The sequence below is a fragment of the Sturnira hondurensis genome, unplaced genomic scaffold (assembly GCF_014824575.4).
Source record: "Sturnira hondurensis isolate 20B ecotype Veracruz unplaced genomic scaffold, ASM1482457v3 Scaffold0002930, whole genome shotgun sequence".
NCBI lineage: Eukaryota > Metazoa > Chordata > Mammalia > Chiroptera > Phyllostomidae > Sturnira > Sturnira hondurensis.
Genome location: NW_028075561.1, coordinates 493,730 through 506,144, shown reverse-complemented (window position 1 = coordinate 506,144; position 12,415 = coordinate 493,730).

Genomic DNA, 12,415 nt, shown 5'->3' with positions numbered 1-12,415 from the left:
AACCATAAATGACCTGAATAGCTGCAGCAATTTTGAGAAAGAAGAACCAAGTAAGAGGGATCCTAATACCTGATATCAAACTCTATTTCAAGTCCACTGTAATCAGATAGCCTGGTATTGACATAGAACAGACATATAAATTAATGGAACAAAATAGAGAGCCCAGATAAAAACCCAAGACTCTAGTCAATTAATATTCAACAAAGGGGGAAGAAGCATACAATGGAGTAAAAGTAGTCTCTTGAACAAATGGTGTTGGGAGATCTGGAAAGCTACATGCAAAAAAAAAAAAAGAAAAAGAAAGAAAAGAAATGAAAAGAAAAAAGAAACTCCACCTCCAACTTACACTATACACAAAAATAAATTCAAGGTAGATAAAAGACTTACATATAGGTCATAACACCATAAAAGCCCTAGAGAACAACATAGATAGGAAAATCTCAGACATTTCACACAGCAATATTTTCATTGATATGTCTCCTGGAATAAGGGACAAAAAGGAAAGTATAAAGAAATAGGACTTCATCAAAATAAAAAGCTGCTGTCTGGCTAAAGAAAATATCAGCAAAATGAACAGGGAACCAATCATATGGGAAAATATACTTTTAAATGATACTTGGGACAAGGGTTTATCCCCAAAATACATAAAACACTCACATGACTGCACTCCAGGAAGACAAACAACCCAATTGAAAATGTGCAACGGACCTGAACAGATGCTGCTCCATGGAGGACATACAGAGGGCCCAGAGACATATGAATGGATGCTTAACACCACTAGCCATCAGAGAGATGCAAATTAAAACCACAATGAGATATCACTTCACACCAGTCAGAATGACCATCATAAAGAAATCAACAAACAAATGCTGGTGAGGTTGTGGAGAAAAGGGAACCCTAGCACACTGTTGGTGGGAATGCAGACTAGTGCAGCCACAGTGGAAAACATAAAACTAAAAATAAAACTGCCTTTTGACCTGATGTTTCCACTGGTGGGAGTATACCCTAAGTGTCCTTAAGCACCAATTCAAAAGAACCTCAGCAGTCCAATGCCTATAGCAGTACAGTTTACAATAGTCAAATGTTGGAATCAACCTAAGTGCCCATCAGTAAATGAGTGTATCAAAAAACTATAGTACATATATAATGGGATACTCTGCAGGAGAAAAAATGATGGAGCTCCTACCCTTCACAGCAGCATGGATGGAACTGTAGAGCACTATCCTATTTGAATTAAACCCAGCCCAGAAAGACAAATACCATATGATCTGTCCTATATATGGAACCTAGTCAACAAAACACAAAAGCAAGCAAAATATAACCAGAGATATTGAAATAAAGAACAAATTGACAGTAATCTGTAGGGGGGGCAGGGGGGTAGAAAGATAATGGGGAGAAATAGGGGGAGGATTGTTAAGGAATATGTGTAAAGGACACAGAGAGAAAACCAAAGGTAGTGGGATCAAGGGTGTGAGATGGGGATGAGTGGTGTGGGGGGAGTATTGGGGGGAAAATGGAGAAAACTGTACTTGAACAGCAATAAAAAATACAGAAAAAAATAGAAAAAGGAAAAAGGAAAGAAACAAAACAATGGGGTATTAAAAGATATGAGTTAAAAAGAGATATAAAAATTAGAGGATTAAATAGAAAGGAAAAATAGAAAAATATTTAAAAGGCTATGAAAATATAAGAATAACAAAAATAATGAAACAGAACAAAATGGAATTTGTCTTAGCAGAGTTTAGCGCTTGCTTGCTGGGTTCTCCCTTTGGATACAGCTCTGATAGTTTCTGAGGCTGGTGTAAGCCAATGTCAGATACTTTCAATGTCTATCCCTCAGCAACCTGTTTGAACTTATAAGCCATCCACAGTTTATGGCCAGATCCTCTGGACTTGGCTGTGTCCAGTTTGAGGCAGGCTGCTCTGCAAAGTTGGGTTTTATCAGCAATGGGTGCAGAGGTGTATCAGCAAATGACCTAAGCCATCACAAGATCCACTTCTGCCTTCTGTCTGCTGGTCTGCTGTCAGTTTTAGACTAGTCACAGACCCATCTGTTTCTGAGAGGACTTCCGGTAGAATTGGAGGGTGTGAAGAGATGGGAATTCAAGATCTTCCATATCAGACTTCAAGGAAGATGGTGTGTGTGTTCCCCTGCCCCTGAGCAACTAATCTGAGTCTGTTTGGGAATTTCCTTCTGTGCTTGGCAGGGCAGGGGCCTTAGTAGGCTAATGGGTGGGGCCTTTAGAGACTAGGTTTTGGGTCTGCTGGAAACTGGGATGGTGTTTCTATGGCTCTTTCATGAGTGGGGATTGCCAGTCTATTTCCTGGGAAAGTGATGGTATGATTGCATCCTATAGCCCATCTCTGACACCTCCTGCATTTGTGTATGTTGCTGTCTCAACAGGGGTTAAGGTTCAGGATGGGAGAAAAGCAAGAGGAAAAGATAAAAACAGGAAAAAAGAAGACAAAAAACAGAACTAAAAAGAAAGTAAAAAGATGGAGGTTGGGTTGAACAGGATTCCAGAGGTTGGGGTGGTACAGTATCCCACAGGTTAAGTGCTTTTTCCCTGGGACGGGCTTGTCTTTCTCAGGAAAGATGGGTGCTGGAACTCCCAGTATATTGTAGCACAGAAAACTACATGACCACTCCCTTCATGTCTCTTCCCAGTGCCTCATGTTGCAGACTCTTCTCACACAACTCCAGTCCATGCTGCCCTCCTTTCATTAGGTCCTAAGGTGAGTGGTTGTGAACACAAAACCTGTACTTTGGCACCTTTAAGAATTAAAAAAAAAAGTAGTGGCTTTGTCTCCAGCAGACTTGTCTCTCTCGAGCTGAGACTAACCCTGCCATCTTTTGCCTCTGGATGCTACATGTGTTACAGAACAGACCCGGGGCTGGGGGTGAATGATATACTATTACCGAATGGACCCACCCTTGTGCCCCAGGGGTCCCCCACCCTGTACTAGGTTCACCTTGCCCACCACCAGGGAAAAATGTCTCTCAATGCTAGAGACTAATGAAAAAGGGAAGTGATTATTTATTTAAAGAATTATACAAACTTAAGAGTAATAACTTAAAATCTTCATTGAGGTCCCAAAGCCCTTTAGAATACCCACAAATGCACAGTCCTTCCTTCCCCCTCTTCCCAGTCCGGGGTATTGCATCTGAGAAAAAGAAATAGAAGTCCGTGATTCCTCTCTGGGAAAACTGTGTGGTACCAAAAAGACACCACCCCCTCTCCCCAGTGCCAGTCTTCCTCTGCTGCACCATTTCCAATTCCTCTCACAATTGACCACAGATGCCAGTATTCTCATATTTTTCCAGCTTTACTGGGCTGCTATATTAAGTCCAGACAGGTATGGTCCTGTGGTGTGGAGCCAATCATCTCCAAGCTTTTATGCAGGCTCTGTAACCGGGGTGGGGGTGGGGTTGCCTCCCAGTTACATCATGGGTTGAAATCATTCCCATCCCCTGGCTCAAAGCATGGCCACAGCTATGGAACCAGTTAAAGGTCATAGATATGTTAAATGACTGTTCTAGAGGTTATCTGCAAAACTGTTGCTATTCAAAACAACTCTCAATGGACCTGTGCCATGTGTTCCATCCCCCAGCTCAGACTTGTGGGGGTGAGGACATCATCCATTTTTACATATATATATTCATATAGATATAAATATGAATTCATCATTCATATATATACAAATATTATATATATATAATATTTCTTGGGTACTGAGTTCTAGATCCCATTAAAAATCCCTATTTGGAAGATGGCGGTGGAGTAGGACAAAGGATTTCACTTCCCTTCACACGCTGGAGAAAAACCAGGCTGTTCTGCAGAGGAGAACAGCAGATAGCCAACAGGGACCCAGCATATAGGAAGTCAGGACTCCAGAAAGTGTAGCGGACACTGAATGACCAGATGTTGAGGAGAGGAGACGACCATAGATCAACAAGGTACGAAGGAACAGCGCAGAGGCTACAGGCCCACCGCCGGAACTCGCCAGAGCCCTGGCTAGGATGCCTTGGTCTCTGAGAGCCGAGGGCAGGCAACAACAACCCTGGGAGAGAACTAGTCACCAGCATCCTCCCTGTCTGGCAGGGCACAGATTGGAAGACATGAGGAGAAATCGGTTTGCCTGTAGTGGCAGAGAGAGGAGTGGTAATTGGGAAGCAAACCAGAGAGCTCTGTAACCTATGGAGTCAGGCTGCGGTTACTGGCTTGGGAGAACTGAGAACCACCCTTTCATTCCCTGTAGCACAGGGCCTGAGCCGACTCTCCCACAGTCTCGGGGAGCCTCGGGCTGCTAGCAAGACCCCTGGAAGAAAGCCAGTCATCAGTTCCCTCCCTACCCAGCCGGGAGCAGACTGAAAAGTGCCGGGAGTCAGGCCTTGGTCGCCGCCTTGGGAGAATTGTGAGTTGCCCTGTGTGTTCTGCCACACCACTGGGAAAGCTCTGCGCCCAAGCCGTCAAGACCAGGAAGGCCTGGCTGGGAGCCTGCACCCTCACGCCAGGCCAGGGCTGGGAAGCCTGGGGAAAAATGTGCTCTCAGTGGGGCGCTGGAGAGCGGCGCCAGTCTGGAACTTGGAAGGGCACTGGCGAGACCAGTTGAGTTCACCTAGACATGAGAAAGGCCACACTAATAGCCCCTCGGGCTGCTGCAGCTAGTGAGACCAGAAGAAAAGGTTTGACCAGCTGGAAACCAACAAGAGGAGTAGGTGGAAGCAGAGAACACCAAGATACCTGCAGGAGACTGCACCACTGAATTTCAGAGGTATCCTACCACAGAAGTTCACACCATGAACCCAGGGAAGCAGAACAGATTAATTTAAGAGGCTGAGGCCAACAAGAAGAACATCACAAACAATGGGAAGACAAAGAAACAATGCCCAAATGAAAGAAAAGGAGGAAGTCTCAGAAAGAATGTTAGATGAAATAGAAGCAAGTCAACTATCAGATATTGAATTCAAAGCACTAGTTGCAAGGAAATTCAAAGAGCATACAACGAGCCCTGGCTGGTGTAGCTCAGTGGATTGAGCGCGGGCCTGCGAACCACAAGACCGCGGTTCGATTCCCAGTCAGGGCACATGCCTGGGTTGCAGGCCAGTTCCTGGCAGGGGACTCACAAGAGGCAACCATACATTGATATTTCTCTCCTTTCCTTCCCTTCCCCTCTAGAGATAAATAAATTATTTTTTTTAAAAAGAGCATACAATGAGGAAAAGAAAATACAGGGGAGCTACAATGAACTCTCCACAAGTTATATCAACATGAAAAAGGAAATAGAAACCATCAGCAAAGGCCAAGAGGAAATGAAGAATACAATTTCTGAACTGAAGAACACAGTAGAAGGTATGAAGAGTAGGATCAATGAGGCAGAAGACCTCATAAGCGAGCTAGAGGAGAGGATAGAAAGAATTTCCAAGACGTACCAACTAATAGAAAAGAGAATCAGAAAGATGAGGAGAGTATAAGAGAAATGCAACACAATATGAAATGAAATAACATCCGAATAAAAGGAATACCAGAAGGAGAAGAAGAAGAACAAGGCATAGAAAACCTACTTGAAAGAGTAATAACAGAAAATTTTCCAAATTTGATGAGAGATAAAGTCACAGGAATCCAGGAATTGCAGAGAGTCCCAATCAAGTGGAATCCCAAGAAGCCTACTGCAAAGCACATCATCATTAAAATGGCAAACTTCAAGACAAAGAGAGAATCCTAAAGGCACCAAGGGAGAAAAAGGAAGTAAAATACAAGAGAGTCGCAATAAGGTTGACTACTGACTTCTCAATGGAAACACTTCAAGCAAGAAGAGAATGGCAAGAAATATTCCAAGTAATGAGAAACAGAGGCCTACAACCAAGGCTACTTTACCCAGCAAGGCTCTCAATCAAGATAAAAGGCCAAATAAAGAGCTTCCAAGACAAAAGAAGTCTAAAAGAATATTCCTCCACCAAACCAGCTCTGCAAGAATTAATAAAAGGGCTGCTTTAAGGAAAGGAAGGAAAAGAGAGAGACGGAGAGGAACAAAGGTACATAAATGGCAATGAGTAAGTACCTTCCAATAATAACCTTAAATGTCAATGGATTAAATGCTCCAATCAAAAGACATAGAATAGCTGAATGGATGAGAAAGCATGAAGCACACATATGCTGCCTATAAGAGACCCACCTCGGGTCAAAAGCCCATCACAGACTAAAAGTGAATGGATGGAAACAAATTTTCCAAGCAAATGGACAGGAAAAAAGAGCCAGGGTAGCAATTCTCATATCACACAAAATAGATTTCAAAAACAGGGCCATAAACAGAGACCCAGAAGATCATTTCATAATACTCAAGGGAAGAATCCATCAAGAAGGCATTAACATCATAAATATATATGCACCCAACATAGGAGCACACAAATATATAAAGAAAATCCTAGAGGACCTCAAGAAAGATATTGACAGCAACAAAATTATAGTAGGGGATTTTAACACCCCACTGTAAAAAATGGACAGATCTTCCAAACAAAATATTAACAAAGATATTGCAGCATTAAATGACACCCTAGATAAAGTGGAACTAATTGATATATACAGAGCCCTTCATCCCAAAGAAGCTAAATGCACATTCTTTTCAAATGCACATGGAACATTTTCAAAGATAGACCAAATGATAGGACAAACAAGGAGTCTCAACAAATTCAGAAAAATCGAAATCATACCAAGCATTTTCTCTGATCACAAGGGACCCTAATTAGAAACCAACCCCACAGGAAAACACCCAAAACACCCAAATCATGGAGACTGAATGGTATGCTATTAAACAGTGAATGGGTCAAGAATGAAATTAGGGAAGAAATCAAAAAGTTTCTGGAAACAAATGAAAATGAACTCTCATCAACCCAAACTTATGGGACACCATGAAGGCAGTCCTGAGAGGGAAGTTCATAGCAATACAGGTTTACCTAAAGAAGATAGAAACATTCCAAACAAACAACCTAACCCGACGCCTCCAAGAACTTGAGGAACAACAACAAAGAAAGGCCAGAGCAAGTAGAAGGAAGGAAATAACCAAGATCAGAGCAGAATTAAATGACATAGAGACTAAAAGCACAATTCTAAGGATCAATGAATCCAAGAGTTGGTTTTTTAAAAGATAAACAAAATAGACAAACCTTTAAGTAGGCTCATCAAGAAAAGAAGAGAGAGGACCCAAATAAACACAATCAGAAATGAGATTACAACTGATACCACAGAAATAGAAGGGATTATAAAAAATTACTATGCAGAACTGTATGCCAAGAAATTTGAAAACCTAGGTGAAATGTAGAAATTTGTAGAAAAATATAATCTTCCAAAACTCAATTAAAAAAAAAAAGCAGAAAACCTGAACAGGCCAATAACAGCAGATGAAATTGAAGCAGTAATAAAAAAACTCCCATCACACAAAAGCCCTGAACCAGATGGTTTCACAGAATTCTACAAAGCTTTTAAGGAAGAGCTAACCCCTATTCTTCACAAACTATTCCAAAAAATCAAAAGGAGGAAAAACTCCCCAACTCTTTTTATGAAGCCAGCATCATCCTAATTCCAAAGCCAGACAGAGACACAACAAAGAAAGAAAACCACAGGCCAGTATCTCTGATGAACATAGACGCTAAAATCCTCAATAAAATATTGGCAAATCGCATCCAACAATACATCAAAAAGATCATACACCACGAACATGTGGGATTCATCTTAGGGATGCAAGAATGGTTCTGTATTCGTAAATCAGTAAATGTAATACATCACATAAACAAAGCAAATGCAAAAAACCCATGATCATATCAATAGACGCGGGAAAAGCTTTTGATAAGGTACAACATCCATTTATGATAAAGGTACTCAGAAAAATGGGAATAGAGGGAGCATTCCTCAATATAATAAAGGCCATATATGAAAGACCTACAGCCAACATCATACTCAATGGGCAAAAACTAAAATATTTTCCACTAAGATCAGGAACAAGACAAGGTTGTCCACTTTCACCACTTCTATTCAATATAGTATTGGAAGTTCCAGCCACAGCAAGCAGACAAGAAAAGGAAATAAAAGGCATCCAAATCGGAAAGGAGGAAACAAAAGTGGCTTTTTTTGCAGATGACATAACAGAGTACATGAAAAATCCTATAGACTCTACCCCCAAACTGCTCAACCTGATAAGTGAATTTGGGAAAACAGCGTGATACAAAGTCAATATCAAGAAATCACACCCTGGCTGGTGTAGCTCAGTGGATTGAGCACGGGCCTGCGAACCATATGAATCGCGGTTCGATTCCTAGTCAGGGCACATGCCTGTGTTGCAGACCAGTTCCCAGCAGGAGACTCACGAGAATCAACCATATGTTGATATTTCTCTCCTCTCCTTCCCTTCCCCTCTGAAGATAAGTAAATAAAATCTTAAAAAAAGAAATCAAATGCATTTTTGTATAACAACAATGAAATAGTAGAAGCAGAAATCAAGAAAAAATTTCATTTGATATTTGGAACAAAAAGAAAAATAAAATACCTAGGAGGAACCCTAACCAAGAAGGTAAGAGACCTATATGCAGAAAACTACACAACATTGAAGAGGGAAATCAAGGAAGACACAAACAAATGGAAACACATATCGTGTTCATGAATTGGAAGAATTGACATCATCAAAATGTCCATATTGCCCAAAGCAATTTACAGATTCAATGCAATACCTGTTAAAGTACCAATGGCATATTTCACAGATATAGAAGAAACACTTCAAAAATTCATATGGAACCATAAAAGACCCCGAATAGCAGCTGCAATGTTAAGAAAGAAGAACAAAGTAGGAGGGATCACAATACCTGATAACAAACTGTATCACAAGGCCACTGTAATCAAAACAGCCTGGTACTGGCATAAAAACAGGCACATAGACCAATGGAACAGAACAGAGAGCCCAGAAATAAACCCAAACCTCTACAGTCAATTAATATTCGACAAAGGTGGCAGTAACATAAAATTGAGTAAAGATAGCCTTTTCAACAGATGGTGTTGTGAGAACTGGACAGTACATGCAAAAAAATGAAACTTGAGCACGAACTTACACCATACACCAAAATAAATTCCAGGTGGATAAAAGACTTAAATATAAGCTGTGAAACCATTAAAGCCCTAAAGGAGAGCATTGGTAGGAAAGTCTCAGATATTCCACGCAGCAGTATTTTTACTGATGTGTCCCTTCCCCCAGAGCAAGGGACACAAAGGAAAGAATAAACAAATGGGATCTCATCACAATTAAAAGCTTCTGCATAGCTAAGGAAAACAGTATCAAGATAAAAAGAGAAGCAACACTTTGGGAAAACATATTTGCCAAAAATACCTCAGACAAAGGTTTAATCTCCAAAATATACAAAGAACTCACTCACCTCCACTCAAGGAAGATGAGCACCCCACTGAAGAAATGGGGAAAGGACTTGAACAGACACTTCACCTAGGAGGACATACAGAGGATGCAGAGACACAGGAAAAGATGCTGGATATTGCTATCTATCAGAGAGATGCAAATTAAAATCACAATGAGATACCACTTTACACCAGTCATAATGGCCATCATAAACAAAGAAACAAACAACAAGTGCTGGAGAGGTTGTGGGGAAAACGGGACCCTAGTTCACTGTTGGTGGGATTGCAGACTGGTACAACCACTATGGAAAACAGTATGGAATTTTCTAGGAAAACTAAAAATGAATGTGCCTTTTGACCCAGCATTTCCACTGTTAGGAGTATATCCTAAGCACCCTGAAACACCAATCCAAAAGAACCTATGCACCCCGATGTTCATAGCAGCACAATTTACAATAGCCAAGAGTTGGAAGCAACCTAGATGCCCATTAGTAAATGACTGGATCAAAAAGCTATGGTACATTTACACAATGCAATTCTCTGCTGCAGAAAGGGAGAAGGAGATCCTCCCCTTTGCAACATCATGGATGGAACTGGAAAGCATTATGCTGAGCAAAATAAGCCAAGTGGTGAGAGGCAAATACCATATGATATCACCGTTAACAGGAATCTAAACGACAACTAAACAAACAAGCAAGCGAAATATGACCAAAGACAGTCAAATACGAAACAGGCTGACAGGGACCAGAGGGGAGAGGGGAGAGAATCACAGGGGAAAAGGGAATGGACTGACATGAACAAATATAAAGGATGCACGGACAATAACTAAGGTGGGGGGTGGAAATGGGAAGGAGCTGAGGAGCATTGGGCCCGGCAGGGCTGGGAATATAAGACAGAAAACTACTTGAACAAGAATTAAATAATTTTAAAAACTCCCTATTTGCCCCCTCCCCTGGCTGCACCCTGTTACACATGGTCTGTTTGTGCCAGCACTGGTGTGTTGGGTGCTGTTCTATCTGTTTTCAGGGACCATGGTCTCATTAATGGACAATAGGGGTCCCACAGCTAGAGCTGAGTGAAAAAGCCTTGGGAACATGAGTCACTAAGGAGACAGAACACTTCTTACCAGCAAGATTGCAGCCCCTGCCTCCCTCACTTTCCCTTGCTTGGCCAGGGCAGATGACTGGTTAGCCAATGACAAGAAAGATCCCTCAAGAGGAAGGGGCAACTGAAGACAGGCACAGTCATGATGGGCCATCAGGGAAGGACTTAGGGTTCTTCAGAGAAGGGGCAAAGACCCTCATCCCTTGGCTTTGTCATAGCCTGAGTCCTCAGTCTTTCTGTAAAAGTCTGCTAGTCTCTTGGCTGCTTTGCTGTCCCTGCCTGACTCAGCCTGGGAACAGTGCCAGAAGCAGCTGCAAACTTGTACTGGAACAGACAGCTCCCAGGGTGAAACTGGCCAGAAAGAATACATTGTTTCCTCTGAGGTCTGCTCTGTCCCAGACACTTGAGCTAAAGCCAACCCTGTCCAGAGACAATCCCTGTGTTTCTTCAACTATTACCTGTAATTGATGTCAGTTTCTCATGACTGTAGCTTTTTGAGCATTGGTTGATCAGCTTTATGTGCATACTATGTATCTCTGTGTGAGGTGAACTCAATAAAGATGCAGGGAAGGAAATGTTTGGGGCCTTTCTTCTTTGAGAGACTGGTCACTTTCCTCCCCAAGCAGATCATGTCTTGATAAATTTATTCTCATCTGAGAGGACCCAGGGGAGCTCTGTGGGAAGACCACCCCACCACTGGTGCTCTGTGCTTGGGAGCCAGGTTTATGGTCCCAGCTTCTCTCCTTTCAGGGGGGCACTTGCACAGCCATGCCACCACCTCAGCCAACTGCCCTTGTGGTTGGGTCTGGCCCCTTTAACAACCTCACCTTTCCTACCAGTCATGGCGGTCTTTTTCACCGTCCTTGGTTAAAAGTCTCTTTTTCAGGTAATCTTTGGTTTATATCAGGTGTCTTATCCTCTCTTTCATTTTATTCCCAATTTGGTTCTGGGAGAAATTGCACAATATATCCTCCTACCCTGCCACCATTTTGTCCCTCTCCACTGCAGTCTCTTTTATACATTTGGAATTAAGGAGGGAATGTAAGAAAAATAACATAATCTTGGGAGAAAGCAAGGTAGAAGAATCTCTATTTTGGATTATAGGGTAGTTAACAAGATTATGAGCTCTCTTGAAGGGGATTAACAATCCCCAGGGATCTTAGAAAAGGGTATTTCAAAGGTGTGTTAACCTAGATGCACAAAAACAATGAACAACCCTTGAATACTGCAAAGACAAATCTTTTAGTAAAGAAATTGTATTCCTGGAGCATGACTACACATCATGACCTGACCAATTATGATTTTATGATCAGATCACCATGTAAGGTTATTTTCTGTCACTGAATTTGTACATAGCTCTTTTTTTTCAGACTATCTTTGACCACCACACTAGCCAAAGGAGTGCTATACTTGTAAATCAGCCAAAGAAAGAAATGATACAGTTTTGAGAAATGTGAGTTCAAGCATTTGGAGGGCTTTTAAAAGCAGGAGTACTGCAGACTGACTGAATGATTGTCTGTTGTAAAAGTGTAGTTATTGGAGTGAGGATGTAGCTGACTTGCTGACTCTGCCTAGTATGGTCAGAATGCAGTGTTGATTGGCTTTCAGAACTGTGAAAGTCATAAATTCATTGATCATCATAAGCATGTGTACTCATGAAATATTGTCTTTGTTATCAATGTCTGATCAGTTGTTCCTGATCCAACAATTCTAGTGCCTACTAATTCATGGTTTGAGGTTATGTCCAAGAACAACCAGTCCTAGGCTTTATTAAATTTGGAGGCTAGGAATATTTTATTACTATCATATCATTTACTTTTAAAGTATTTTATTACAGGCTTTATGCTTAATAACATGTCTTCTAGTTATTGGACTGCTCCTGAAAAGTACTAATTTTTCCAGCTGTGTATTCTTAT